Source organism: Octopus bimaculoides, chromosome 5 (assembly GCF_046866305.1).
Source record: "Octopus bimaculoides isolate indiv1 chromosome 5, ASM4686630v1, whole genome shotgun sequence".
NCBI classification, from domain to species: Eukaryota; Metazoa; Mollusca; class Cephalopoda; order Octopoda; family Octopodidae; genus Octopus; species Octopus bimaculoides.
This window is the reverse complement of record NC_142932.1, coordinates 122,956,371-122,966,457: the sequence shown is the minus strand read 5'-3', so window position 1 is coordinate 122,966,457 and position 10,087 is coordinate 122,956,371. Positions and strand designations below refer to the sequence as shown.

At 36.9% G+C, this 10,087-nt stretch overlaps 1 pseudogene; it reads right to left on the bottom strand.

Annotated features, from left to right (window-relative positions):
- Positions 1-7,872: 7,872 nt before the first annotated feature.
- Positions 7,873-7,932, bottom strand: LOC128247950 (U6 spliceosomal RNA; annotated as a pseudogene).
- Between the last annotated feature and the right edge of the window lie 2,155 nt (positions 7,933-10,087).

Genomic DNA, 10,087 nt, shown 5'->3' with positions numbered 1-10,087 from the left:
GTGGATCTTTCTCGATGATGGTCTTTAATTGACTGCCATCGATGACAGAAGAGCATTCACTACGCTCACAATCTTCAAGGCTCCACTGCGAAATCATTTAAACTATTTTCCTCGCCAAACGTTTCGTAGATGTCGCAAGCAGTTTCAGCTGCTTTACGTCCTTTTTTGAAGTTGAATAGCAAAATTCTTTCAGTTTCCATCTACCAAATCCTCTTGCAAGGCTTTTGACAAACACAAATATATACAGAGAGAAAGGGGGAGAGTGAGATAACACATAATCAGGATTTGGATCAGAAATATTATTTAGCGCTTTCGTTCTTTTGAGGGAATTATCACCGATACTGGATCGCCTCAAAAGGACGAAAGTGGTAAACATATGGTTATTATCCAAATCTTGACTACCTCCTTTTCTTCATGCGTAAGGAGCTTCGTCATGGAAGATCTGTAGAGCTCGTCGAGGAACAAAATCCTATCGAAACTGCTGAGGAACTAGCAAAGAGGCTTGGATTTGGTCATTCACTCAGTCATTCAAGTCAACGCTAGAAGAAAAATAACCACCTTGGTTTCAAGACGAAAGGTGTTCTTCCGTCAGGATAATGCTAGGATGACATTCCAAAGGCTTGAGCAGTTTCGATGGGAAACGATGCCCCACCCACCGCAGTCTTCAAAATCATTTGGACGGAAAAAATATGAATTCTGTAGACGAGGTCAGAACGGTACTGGAGGAGTATTTTTCGTCACGGACAAACGAATTTTGGAAGAGGGGGCCTTGCAAGTCTACCAGATAGATGGATGAGCATTATATAAAAATGAAGGAGAATATATTTTAGATTTATAAAGAACTTTGTTTATCTTAATTTTCAAATATAAAAGAAGTATTTAAAAACCGCATTATTTATGGGCTGACCCAATATAATTCCCTTTTAACACAGTATAAGATGCAAAACCTAAGCAAAATGGGACATACACGCGGACATGAACGACCGTAGTTCCTTGGGCGAATGTCTTCTACTACAGGCCAGACCGGCGAAAGTGGATCTGGTAAACGGAAACTGAAAGAATCCCGTCGTATACATATATATGTGTGTGTGTCTTTTGTGTTTGTCCACCACCAACGCTTGGCAACCGATGTTGATTTGTTGACGTAACCATCATCTGGCGCTTTAGCAAGAAAAAAAGAGAACAATGGAATAAGTACACGCCTTACAAATATGTACTGGGACCTATTTGTTTGACTGAACCCTTCAAGGTTACAATGCGTGGTACAGTGTGGTGTGTGCAGTCGCATTTGTGAAGTCAGTCGTAGAAGACGTTGAGAAGACATATTAGTTTGTTACATGTTTGTTACTCATTTAGTTTCTGTAGTGTTGTAACACTGTTACAGTGTATCTATATTTAAACTCAATGATTTAAGAAAGGTGGTGCTCCAGCATGGCCGCAGTCCAGTGACTAAAACACTTAAAAGACAATAGATAAAATCTGTACTAAGCATCGCTGAGCTGTGTAGCATGGCAGGGAATGAGTCAATATTTACGAAAGAAAGGCAGCTGGAGAGTCTCTTTAATTTTTATAGCCCAAAGAAAACGTCTGACATGAAATTATACGATATGACATGAGATGTAATTAATATAACATATAGAAACTTAGTTTCCATTCAAATTATTTATCACATGAATTTCTTTAATGATAGTGAAGTTGGAGTATACACACAAACAAACACACACACAAGCTTATATATACATATATATATATATATATATATATATATATATATATATATATATATATATATATATATATATATGTATGTATGTGTGTGTGTGTGTGTGTGTGTGTGTGTGTGTGTATGCATATACATATATATATATTATTTAACACAAATACTATGTTACAGAATAATAAATTGTACTCTACAAAATCTATTAAGCAATCCGTCAGTTTAATGTAGAAGTGGATTTATTATAACTTATAAAATCAAATATTAATATATTAATATATATATATATATACATATATATATATATATTATTGTTTAACAAGAATAATGTGTTAAAGAAGATGAATGATGAATTTGTACGCTACAAAAGCTATTAAGTGACCCTTCAGTTTAATGTAAAATTGTTTTTATGGCTTCACATAAGATCGAACATTAATGTGCATTAGTGTGTGTGTGTGTGTGTGTATACATACATTTATTAACACGTATATACAGGTAAATATATGTGCATACATAACTACACTCACATAGCCACACACACAAACACACAAATACAAACTCATACATAGACTCTCACGTAAGTTCTCCGCGCAAAGTTTTGCAAAATAGTGTTATAGCATTTTCATTGAGTGAAAAAGTCGTTCAAATATCCACCACCCCACCCCCGCCCCGCTTTCTTACAGTAATCAAAGACTCCATCACAGGTGATCCATTTCTGACATCGTTGAATCCAACCCCCGAATCCACATGCAGATATGCACTTTTGTATCCATTTCTTCTCACTCCAGTTACCCCGCATCTTCGTCATCAACTCTTTCTCCCCGAAGGCCAAGAGGCAAATCAGAGGATTCCACATCCGGGAAATATGGTGAAAAGGAATCACTGACCAATCTTTTTTTTTTTTTAATATCGATCGTTCTCAAATTCTTCTTCCATCTTTCCTTCGCTTCTCTATTTTTCTGAGTATTTCTGAGTGTTCGGAAAACACGTGTTCTGAAAACACAAACCGTAAGAAATTTCGCCATATTGGAAATTTTGCCATATTAGAAAACACGTTGCATGGACAATGATAAAGCGTATTATATTCTTTTTAATTCTCTCAGTCATTTGACTTCCACCATTCTGGAGCACCGCCTTTAATCGAACAAATCGATCCCAGGACTTATTCTACTGGTTTCTTTTGTCGAAGCGCTAAGTTACGGGGACGTAAATACACCAACATCGCTTGTCAAGCTATGGTGAGGGAGTGACAAACAAACCCATAAACACACACACACACACACACATATATATATATATATATATATATATATATATATATATATATATATATATATATATGTAAATATATAAAAACAAAAAGATAAAGAGAGCAAAGGTAAGTTTGGAGAAGTATTTTATGGATAGAGTCTTACAGCTGTTTCTGGGAAGATCCAGTACTTCCCTTCATCGGAGACAGAAAAAATAAAGTAATCTATTATTATATCCATAGGCGGATATTTTTAGTATGAAGTGGTAAAGAGTGTGATGCGCTGAAAAAAGAGAGAACAGTACTTGAAGTGTAGTTTCATTCCAGTGGTAAATATCCGATGAAGGGAAGTACTGGATCTTCCCAGAAACAGCTGTAAGACTCTATCCATAAGATACTTCTCCAACCTTACCTTTGCTATCTTTATCTTTTTGTTTTTATATATTTACATATACACACGCTAATACACGACTTATAATACCCAATCATGTTCATACAACGACTGGGGCAAACTAATCGGTATACAGCACTTACTCGTTATTACCTGTATCCTCCTGGGTTTGGTTAAATCCAATACCCTCCTCAACCTTATATATATATATATATGTATGTATGTATGTATATATATATATATATATATATATATATATATATATATATATATATATATATATATATATATATATATATATATATATATACATACGACGGGCTTCTTTCAATTTCCGTCTACCAAATCCACTCACAAGGCTTTGGTCGGCCCGAGCCTATAGTAGAAGACACTTGCCCAAGGTACCACGCAGTGAGACTGAACCTGGAAACGTGGTTGGTAAGCAAGTTACTTAACACACAGCCACTCCTTTTTTTTATAAAAAGAAAGAATGATAAAGGATTTTATAAACGCAGTAATTAAGCAAATAAGGAAATTGATCACTTTAGGTTTTCCTCATGGGACCCCTCTCAGAAAACGGATTTTGGTACACCCGACAGTCTACAGGAAAATCGTTTAGGTTAGGTGGCCCTCTTTTCTTCTTCCTTTCTTTCTTACTAATATGCCAGACTTAAGGGTGGGTGATATAAATGCACGATGCCTGAGGTCACTATGGAAAAATTCGCGATTTAAATGACACAGTTCAGTAGCTGTTGTGACTCAATTCAGTGACAGTTGCATGGCTGTCGCAGTGTTTGCCATTATAGCTTAGACAAAATCGGTTATAATGAGACAGGGTAACAGTTCTAAAGACAAAACTCAACTCAACGACTGGTGTATTGAAACAGTGTTTTTAATGACAACTCACCACTACTCAAAATAACAAAGATATTAATGAGATACACTAGGTACTTGAAATGAGATGTCAGTGAGGCTGTAATTTCTCTTGATAAGTCTTAATTCCACTGGAATCGCACCGTAGCGTAAGAGGTAGAAGTTCTTTCTTTCTAACTAAAAAAAGAACTTTATTTTTTTTTAAATCACCATTATCGTAATATAAACCTTCGAAAATATAAAGGTCAAACTTCATAAACTAAATGCATTATTTTAAAAGTTACGAGGAAATAAATGCATGATGTGGCGGAGGACATTAAACTGTACTTAAGTCTAAACATATCTGAGTACACAAAGTGCTTTATTATTGGGTTGTCCGGAAAGTTCATGCCGATTTTTGAAGGAAAGAAAAAGGTCAATAAATACTTGCCATTACATTTTTAATCAACCAAATATGAACCATTTTGTTGCACAATGCGTCTCCATATTTCCTTTAACTTGAAAATACCCTCTTCTCTCAATAGAGGTGGTTTCATGGCAAATATGTTGAAAGGTAAGCTACTATAAATAGGCACAAACTTTCCGGACAACCCAATATAAAACAAAAGTACATAGACAATTTGTTTCTATATAAGTAAACGGGAGCACTCCGTCGGTTACGATGACGGGGGTCCCAGCTGATACGATCAACGGAACAGCTTGCTCGTGAAATTAACATGCAAGTGGCTGAGCACTCCACAGACACGTGTATCCCTAACGCAGTTCTCAGGGATATTCAGCGTGACAGATAGCGTGACAAGGTTGGCCTTTTGAAATACAGGTACAACTCATTTTTGCCAGCTGAGTGGACTGGAGCAACGTGAAATAAAGTGTCTTGTTCAAGGACACAACGCGTCGCTTGAAATTGAATGCTCCCAACCACTAAGCCACGCGCCTTCACTATATAACTCTGTACCAGCTTTGATTAAGTAGAATTGGATCCAACATATCCCAAACGTGGCTATCCAAACTTCTCGAAGATTTGTGTACGTAATATTACATGATTCAATGACCCTTTTTTGAAGATGGCAGGGTTTGATCTGAGCACACTTTGGTTGTCATATCAGCAGATCGATTCATCGCATAAAAGCTTCAATACTTGTTTCTACATGTGACTGAGATTTTTTCTTGCTTATCATCTGTGATACCGTTATGTTGTAGTTTTAAAACCGCCAATGAAAATAAAATTTAGATATGGAGGCAAAAAACGAATGAATTTTATTATAAATACTGAAGAGAGCACATGTTGTTTTAATTTACTGCTTGCAACATTTGTTAATATACATACATATAAATATATATCAAATCATGTATATATAAATATATATATATATATATATATATATATACATATATATATACTCATTTACTGTGTGCAACTTTTTGGGCTTATGCACACACCCACACATATATGTATGTTTGTGTGTGTGTGTGTGTGTGTGTGTGTGTGTGCGTGTGTAGAACCACAAGGTTGCACACTGTAAATCAGTAAATGAACGAAATATATGTTTTTAATATTGATTTTAAAATATATTAGTTTCAAAAAATATTACCTTTTAAAATATATTATTTTTTGTATTTTACTTTTGTTGGCAGTTTGAAAGCAACAAACTAATGTCATCACAGATAATAAACTTCTGTGTGTGTGTGTGTGTGTGTGTGTGTGTGTGTGTGTGTGTGTGTGTGTGTGTGTGTGTGTGTGTGTTATGCGCGCGTGCGCAATAAGTACATATGCTGAGCAAAATTATTACAGATTTCGAAATGTTTTACCCCTTTTAAATACGCTCGAGCTGTGTGCCTCTGTGAAGTGTAAAATAATTACACGTGTGCTATTTTAATGGGCGCTGGACATCAGAAAGAAATGAATGATTTTAAAATGGAGACAGGAAATAGATGTCTCAGTGAACAGAAAATTGTTTTGCAAATCTAATTGAAAAGTTAACAACGATAAATAAAGAATCATAAATACCATATTTTTATTTTAAAAATATATAATAATGGTAAGTTTCAAGATTTTACCATTTATGCTCGAGTCTGCTGCAACAACAGCTTCATAGGAATGTGAATAACTTTTAATCAGTTCGTTTCATAATAATTTGGCTGTCAGAAGGCTTTTTGATATATATATATATATATATATATATATATATATATAATTATCTGGTACTCCGTCGCTTACAACGACGCGGCTTCCAGTCATCCGATCAATTGAACAGCTTGCTCGTGAAATTAACGTGAAAGTGGCTGAGTACTCCACAGACACTCGTACCCTTAATGTAGTTCTCAGCGAGATTCAGAGTGACACAGAACGTGACAAGGCTGACCCTTTGAAATATAGCTGCTACTCTCTTTTTGCAGCTCAGTGAGCTGAAGCAACGTGAAATAAAGTGTCTTGCTCAAGGAAGCAACGCGTCGCCGTGGTCGAAAAGAAAATCTCTCATTTTTTACTCCTTACCACATTACCTGCGAGAGACTTAACAGTTTTACCTGCCGGTGGGGTCCTTATTTCGTTGCACATAGTCTGTATGTTGTAGACTTTGACACTGTAGTGTGTTCTTATTTCTTTATTGCCCTCAAGGGGCTAAACATAGAGAGGACAAACAAGGACAGACAAAGGGATTATGTCGATTACATCGACCCCTGTGCGTAACTAGTGCTTATTTAATCGACCCCGGAAGGATGAAAGGCAAAGTCGACCTCGACGGAATTTGAACTCAGAACGTAACGGCAGACGAAATACCACTAAGCATTTCGCCCGGCACGCTAACGTTTCTGCCAGCTCGCCGCCTTATGTGTGTTCTATGTTGTGCCGAGGCCAGTTTGTGGTTTCAAGTTAATATGTGGCTCATGCTCTCATCAAACCTTCTAAATGTGCGGGATTCTGGTTTGACATTACGCTCCAACTGATATCTCTAGTTGTATCTAATAATGAGTCACAACGTAGCCACAGTTACAAAACATTCACTTTACCTCTCAGCCGTAAAACTACTTATGAATCTGTTGTGGATCTGTTGTTTGTTATAAACCACTTTATTTAATCATTTGGAATTTTGTGTGGAAGCGGTTTCAGTTCTCATACTGCGCTCATTTTCCTCATTGTTCTTTGTTTTAATCCCTTCTTTGGTTATTTAACGCTTTATGCGGTACTTCTCCTTCTTGTAGTGTTTTAAGTACCAAATTCCTTAGGAGATTTTTAAGATTCCTATCCGTTCTTTTATTCTTGTACTTGTTTCAGTCATTTGACTGCTGCCATTCTAGAGCACCACCTTTAGTGGAACAAATGAACCCCAAGACTTATTCTTTGTAAGGCAAATACTTATTCTATCGTCTCTTTTACCGAACCGCTGGTGTGTTTACGTCCCCGCAAACACACCAACGTCGGTTGTGAAGTCGGACACAAATATATACATACATGTGTGTGTGTATATACATACATATATATACATATATATATATATATATATATATATATATATATATATATATACATACATACATACGACGGGAATACACCTGCCCAAGTTGCCACACAGTGGGACTGAACTCGGAACCATGTGGTTGGGAAGCAAGCTTCTTAACACACCGCCACGCCTGCGCTTAAAAAGAAATATGGAACGCTTCACGAATTTACTTGTCATCCTTGAGCAGGGGCCATGTTAATCCATGTGCATTTTTATACACTAGGTGCAACATTTCGCTTTTCTTGTGTTTAGCAGCTTCTGGCACAAGTTTGTTATTTTTTATTAGTCCAACTTTTAAAGATTCCATGTGTTATTACCTCATGTGGAATCACCTTAAAGGTGTTATCTCCTCAAATTTTACATATCCATGTGTTCTGGGTCGAAACTATATTATAGTTTTTTATCTTCTAGATATTATAGTCTAAATTTTGCGAATAGATTTCTTCTTTTGGCGTCTAGTTTCTTAAATATCTTCAATAATAGGTGCAAGCGTGACGAAGAAGTTTGCTTGCCAATCACATGGTTCCGGGTTCAATTCCACTGCATAGCACCTTGGGTAAGTGTCTTATACTAGCCTCGGACCGTCCAAAACCTTGTCAGTGAATGTGGTAGACAGAAACTCAATGAAGCTCGTCATGTGTGTGTGTGTGTGTGTGTGTGATTTTATGTCTGTGTTTATTTCCCGCCACAGCCGATGTTGGTATGCTCACGCCCGCGTAACTTAACGGTTCGGCAAAAGAACAGATAGAACAAGCTCCAAGCTTAAAATGAAAATAAGTACTAGGGTCGATCATTGCACTAAAACTTCTTCAAGGCGGTGCCCCAGCATGGCCCCAGTGTAATGATTGAAGCAAGTAAGCGATAAAAGCTAACAGAATAGTCTACTACATTGTTGTAACTTATTCGAAATAGCGTTTTACGATTTGGTTTCCTTTTAACGCGGTGAGCTGGCAGAATCGTTAGCACGCCGGACGAAACGCTTAGCGATATTTCGTCCGTCTTTACGTTCTGAGTTCAAATTCCGCTGAGGTCGACTTTGCCTTTCATCCTTTCGGGGTCGATAAATTAACTACCAGTTGCGTACTGAGGTCGATCTAACCGACTGGCCCCCTCCCTGCAAAATATTCCGGGCCTTGTGCCTAGAACAGAAACGAATAGAAACGATTTGATTTCCTATTCAAAGATCATCATAGTTGAGCAGGTTTATTCATTACAGTTGCTTCCTACATACTCTTACGTCGAATTTGGTCGTCTTCGTTGACTTCCACGTGATTATATATGCCTACGCCTATTCCTTACTACCATATGCGTGATTGATGAAACTGTAAATTATTACCGACATGATCAGCTTTTTCTTTTGTTCTTGTTTCAAAACGACTCTGGTACAATCGTCAAACCACGCTTGTCACACCCTCGACATTTCACAGTCCTCAAAACACTTTTCTAACTAAGTCAACCATTTCTATTTCATCCATTTCTATTTCAACGTCTCAATTGCTTCTATTGTTTACTGCTGATCTCGTGTTCGCATTTATATTTCGCTCATAATGCTTTCTTTCGCCACATTGCTTATGTAACTTTTATGGCGTTCGTATGTTTTCGACATCGTACCTAGTAGTAGTAGTAGTAGTAGTAGTAGTAGTAGTAGTAGTAGTAGTAGTAGCAACAGCAGCAACAGCAGCAGCAGCAACAGCAGCAGCAGCAACAGCAGCAGCAGCAGTAGTAGTAGTAGTAGTAGTAGTAGTAGTAGTAGTAGTAGTAGTAGTAGTAGCAGCAGCAGTAGTAGTAGTAGTAGTAGTTTTGAACTAGAAGAATATGGCATCCTCGGCCCAAAACAGGTTAATGCTTTTAATGACCATCCTTTATGCCTGTCTGCGTTGACTTACCAATTCCAGTAACACAAATCCTCTCAATTCCAAGAGCTGATTTAATCGACAATACTTTAAAAACATTAATATTATTCACAATGTGCCTTCGAAATTGACTTTGCCTTTCCTCCATTCGGCTCGATAAAATAAGCACCAGTCGAGCACTAGAGTCGATGCAATCGGCTAGCCGTCAACCTCAAAGTTTCAGGTCTTGCGCATGCGTTAAAAATCATCCTCGTCATCATTATCATCCTTATTGAATCATTGACTCAAAATGATTTTATACATGTGTATACCATTATTCTTCCCTTTTTTTATGTGGCAATGTCTATATTATTCTCTCAGTGGGAGTTCTGTGGATATATTCGTCTATGTGAGAACACTAGCTATCAGGTATCGAATAGTTATCAAATTAATTGTTTCCTTATATAGAATGGATAACATAGATTTCACGTTAGTCCGTTATTTCTTTAATTATGGAGCTATGGC